Below are 5719 nucleotides of genomic sequence, written 5' to 3'. Positions count from 1 at the left end.
ATAGGCCCGACTCAACCTCTTACTACCCACTTATCAGTTACATGCTGCTCGAAGATTTTTGGGTTTCCTTTCATGTTGACTGCCAGTCTATTCTCATAGAAATAGAGAATAAGCAAATATAGAAGATGTAAGTATTTCCCATCCTTGATGAGGTGGAATATTTTATGTTGTGGGTGGTAATGTCTTGGCCCACGAGTGTGGTGGAAGCAGAGACAATCAATGATTTGAAAAGGAAATTGGATGGATACTTGAAGGAAAGAAACTTGCAGGAGGAAAGGGATCGAGCTGGTGAGTGGAACTGACTAGATTGCTCCGGGGAGAGCCGGCATGGACGTGATAGGCCAAAAGGCCACCTTCGATGTTGTAAATGACTCTGTGTTGTTTCTCAAATTCAATCCACTGGTGCTTGGTAAATAATTTCAATGTAAATTGTGCAACTGGAAAATCAGAACCAAGGCAAGGGACGCATAAGGAAGCGAAATTGCTGAAACCCGGGATTGAACCAGGGACCTTTAGATCTTCAGTCTAACGCTCTCCCAACTGAGCTATTTCAGCTCTCCATTAACAGTGGCTTGGTGTCCTTGTTTTGGAAGAAAATACATACATTCAAGTTTTCCAAAAACTTAAAGAACACAACATGTGAGTAATATTCCCCATTGCTTTCTCAGTACTGATGGATTGTGAAGTGGGAGACAGCCAGAAGTGCCACTGAGCCGCACAGACCCCGAGCTGAGAATGAAATGAGATCAAATTCAATCTTTCATAGTGAGATGCTGCTGAGAGGTAAGAGTCCTGAATCAAAGCGAGACTTGCTCATTTCAAACACTCCCTGTACTCTCTGCTCATGAAGCCTTAAAAAAGGGAAAAACAGAATGGCACTCAAACTCACAACCCTGCCATTAAAAGTCTCATATTCGACTGACAGAACTGTCACTTCTACTCGGTCTCTTATTGGATGGATGCAACTCCAACGCAGGGATGGCATTCAAATCCTCCCATGGGTCCACATGTCAGACTGAGTTCCATGTTGTAGACTCAAGCAAAGGAAATCTGCTCACTTCCAAAACTATCAGCGAATTGAAGCTGATTACAATCAACATCATCGGAGGTCAGAACTACCTGGTGAAAGAAGACACCCTGAAGAAGGATCCACAATTATTCAAAGGCATCGACAAAGTGAAAAACAAGAAAATCGATGAGTCAATGCAAGCCAAAAAACAGAAACACTGAAGAATTCCATTCCATTCCAGTCCAGATGTTTTTGGAGTCAGGTCACAATTACAGCAACAACTTTATATTCCCACTTGGCTCTCTGTCCATTTAGTTAATTGCTATTTTGTCGACAAGCTCTTTGAATCCAGTTGTCTGGTCCTCAAGCCAGCTCCGCATGGAAGTCAATTCCACCTTCTGCAAGGCTGAAACCAATAGATAACCTTAATCTAAAAATGCCAGCAGACCAGGGCTCGTCGCGGATTTGAACCCAGTATCTCTCACATGTTAATTAACCATACTTCCTAAACGAGAATCATACCCCTAGACCAACGAGCCACTGACAGATGAATCTTTATTAGCTGCTGTGGAATTTCACTGGAACCCCCCTGCCAATCATCCATTTTTTTTCAGATCAAAGCAACATCCTGCAAATGCTGAAATAAAAACAGAAAGTGCTGGAAATGTTCAGCAGCTCTGGCAGCATCTGTGCTGTGAGAAACACAGTTAACGTTTCTGGGCACTCACCTTTTGTTTCAGCCATCCTTTCAGACTGCTTCTGTCCATCCAATCTCACTTTCTATTCTATCCACATTCTAACCATTCACTACGTTACTACATTTTTCATGAATTCCTCATTTCTTTTATTAATGACAATTTTGTATTTCTGGCCTTTGCTTCAGACACCACCACAAGTGGAATCATGTCTCCATCTACCCAATCAAACCACTTCGCTGTCTCCTCACATTGCAATGTTTCTTTAACCCTGACAGACTGTGGAGTTTCTGCTGCTTGATTGCAGTTCTTCCTTCACGCCACTAGATGTCACCTCACTCCAATACAGTGAAGTTTCCAAATCTGAGAGAGACACAACAGGAAATAATTGTTCACATTATAGTGAATGTGTGGGATTTAGAAATACTAGGAGTGGAGACGAGTTATTATTGCACTCTGCTATTACATCTTTTATAATGGACTCCAGCATTTTCCCCACGACTGATGTCAGGCTAACCAGTATATAATTCGCTGTTTTCTTTCTGCCTCTTTTTTTAAATAGTGGAGTTACATTAACTACCGTCCAATCCATTGGAACTGTTCCAGAGTCGATAGAATTTTGAAAAAAGACCAGAAATGCATCTGCTATTTCAAGGGCCACTTCCTTAAGTACTCTGGGATGTAGATTATCAGGCCCTGGGGATTTATCGGCCTTCAATCCCATCAATTTCCCAAACATTCCCAACTAATACTGATTTCATACAGTTCCTCCTTCTCACTAGACCCTATGTTCCCCAACATTTCTGGGAGATAATTTGTATCCTCCTTTGTGAAGACAGATCCAAAGTATGTATTTAATTGGTCTGTCACTTCTTGGTTCCCCATTATAAATTCCCCCGTTTCTGACTGGAAGGGACCCACATTTGTCTTCACTACTCTTTTTCTCTTCACATATCTACAGAAGTTTTTACAGTCAATTTTGATGTTCTCTGCAAGCTCATTTCCACTTGTTAATCAATCCCTTTGTCCTCCTCTGCTAAATTCCAAACTGCTCACAATCTTCAGGTTTGCTGCTTGTTCTGGCCATTTTATATTTCTCCTCCTTGGATCTAATACTTTCCTTAATTTCTTTTGTAAGCTACAGTTGAGCCACCCTTCCTGTTTTACTTTTGCGCAGACAGGAATGAACAATTGTTGTAATTCATCCATGCGCTCTTTAAATGCTAGCCATTGCCTATCCACTGTCAACCCTTTAAGTAACGTTCCCCAATCTATCATAGCCAACTCCCGCCTCATACCTTCATAGTTTTCTTTGTTTAGATTCAGGACCCGAGTCTCGGAATCAACTCTCTCACTCTCCATCTTAATGAAGAATTTTATCATATTATGGGCGCACTTCCCCAAGGGACCCCACACAACAAGATTGTTAACTAATCCTTTCTCATTGCACAATACCCAGTCCAGGATGGCCTGTTCTCTGGAGGTGTTATACACCTCTATCAATTCTCCACTCAATCTTCTTTGAGAAAGGCAGAATAATCCTAGCTTTTCCAACCTAACCTTGTAACTAAAATCCCCCATCCCTGGATCCATTCTGGTAAATCGCCTCTGCGTCCTCTCAAGGACCCTCACATTCTTTCTAAAGTCTGCTGAGCAGAACTGGAAGCCACACTCCAATTGGGGCCTAACCAGAGTTTTATAATGGTTCAGCATAACTTCCCTGCTTTTGTACTCAATGCCTCTATTTATAAAGCCCAAGATCCCATATGCTTTGCGAACCACTCTCGCAATATGACTTGCCTCCTTCAAAGATTGATGCACATGAACCTCAAGTCCCTCTATTCCAGAACACTCTTTCGAACTGTGCCATTAAGTATATATTGCCTCTCCCTATTCCTTATGCCAAAATACATCACCTCACACTTGTCACTATTAAATTCCATCTGCCACCTGTCTGCCCATTCTGCTAGCCTATCACTGTCCTGTTGCAGGCAGTTCATATCATCTTCACTGTTTGCCGCTTCTCCAGGTTTGGTGTCATCGGCATATTTTGAGATTCTACTCTGTATTCCAAGATCCAAGTCAATTACCTTGAGCAAAAAAAGCAGTGGTTCTAGCACTGACCCTTGGGGAACACCACTGTCGACTATCCTCCAGTCTGACAAAGAACCATTTAATAAGACTCGCTGTTTTCTGTCCTTAAACCAATTTTCTATCCAATTGGACACTGACCCTCCTATACCACGAACCTCAATTTTGTTAACCGCCCTTTTATGTGGTACCTTGTCAAACGCTTCCTTAAAATCCATATAAACAACATCCACTGCATTCCCTTCATCAAGCTGCTCTGTTAGTTCATCAAAAAATGCAGCTAGATTAGTCAAGCATGAACTCCTATTTATAAATCCATGCTCACTCTCCTTAATTAACTCGAACCTCTCCAAGTGACTGTTGATTTTTTACCCTGATTACTCTTTCTAAAACCTTACCCACCGCTGCTGTTAATCTAACTAGCCTGTAGTTACCCGGACTGTCCTTACACCCTTTCTTGAATAAGGGTGTCGCATTTGCCACTGTTTAATCCTCTGGCACCTCCCCCGTATCCAGGGAAGATTGGAGGATTATAGCAAGCCCTTCCGTTATCTGCATCCGCATTTCCTTTCGCATCCTGGGATGTGAGCCATCCGGACCAGGTGATTTATCTTCCCTAAGCACAGCCAGCCTTTTTAGTACCTCCCTCTCCGAATTTGTACTCTCTCCATTGCCTCTACTTTCTTCACTTCAACTGATATTTTGTCAAATTCCACTTCCTTAGTGATCACTGATGCAAAGTACTCATTACGTAGATTAACATTGCCCTGCACCTCTAAGCATATATTATCCTTTTTGTCCCTAATAGGCCCGACTCAACCTCTTACTACCCACTTATCATTTACATGCTGCTCGAAGATTTTTGGGTTTCCTTTCATGTTGACTGCCAGTCTATTCTCACAGAAATAGAGAATAAGCAAATATAGAAGATGTAAGTATTTCCCATCCTTGATGAGGTGGAATATTTTATGTTGTGGGTGGTAATGTCTTGGCCCACGAGTGTGGTGGAAGCAGAGACAATCAATGATTTGAAAAGGAAATTGGATGGATACTTGAAGGAAAGAAACTTGCAGGAGGAAAGGGATCGAGCTGGTGAGTGGAACTGACTAGTTTGCTCCGGGGAGAGCCAGCATGGACGTGATAGGCCAAATGACCACCTTCGATGTTGTAAATGACTCTGTGTTGTTTCTCAAATTCAATCCACTGGTGCTTGGGAAATCATCTCAAAGTAAATTGTGCAACTGGAAAATCAGAACCAAGGCAAGGGACGCAAAATGAAGCGAAATTGCTGAAACCCGGGATTGAACCTTTAGATCTTCAGTCCAACGCTCTCCCAAGTGAGCTATTTCAGCCCTACATTAACAACGGCTTGGTGTCCTTGTTTTGGAAGAAAATACATACATTCAAGTTTTCCAAAAAATTAAAGAACACAACATGTGAGTAATATTCCCCATTGCTTTCTCAGTACTGATGGATTGTGAAGCGGGAGACAGCCAGAAGTGCCAATGAGCCGCACAGACCCTGAGCTGAGAATGAAATGAGATCAAATTCAATCTTTCATAGTGAGATGCTGCAGAGAGGTAAGAGTCCTGAATCAAAGCGAGATTTGCTCATTTCAAACACTCCCTGTACTCTCTGCTCATGAAGCCTTATAAAAGGGAAAAACAGAATGGCACTCAAACTCACAACCCTGCCATTAAAAGTCTCATATTCGACTGACAGAACTGTCACTTCTACTCGGTCTCTTATTGGATGGATGCAACTCCAACGCAGGGGTGGCATTCAAATCCTCCCATGGGTCCACATGTCAGACTGAGTTCCATGTTGTAGACTCAAGCAAAGGAAATCTGCTCACTTCCAAAACTATCAGCGAATTGAAGCTGATTACAATCAACATCATCAGAGGTCAGAACTACCTGGTGAA

At 42.2% G+C, this 5719-nt stretch overlaps 1 non-coding gene across 1 annotated transcript; it reads right to left on the bottom strand.

Annotated features, from left to right (window-relative positions):
• Nucleotides 1-482: 482 nt before the first annotated feature.
• trnaf-gaa (transfer RNA phenylalanine (anticodon GAA)) lies at nucleotides 483-555 on the bottom strand. The gene has a single exon. It is a non-coding gene; the product is annotated as a tRNA-Phe (tRNA).
• Nucleotides 556-5719: the final 5164 nt, after the last annotated feature.

The sequence above is a fragment of the Heterodontus francisci genome, unplaced genomic scaffold (assembly GCF_036365525.1).
Source record: "Heterodontus francisci isolate sHetFra1 unplaced genomic scaffold, sHetFra1.hap1 HAP1_SCAFFOLD_43, whole genome shotgun sequence".
NCBI lineage: Eukaryota > Metazoa > Chordata > Chondrichthyes > Heterodontiformes > Heterodontidae > Heterodontus > Heterodontus francisci.
Note: the sequence above shows the minus strand (reverse complement) of the source record. Positions and strands in the feature narration are given on the sequence as shown.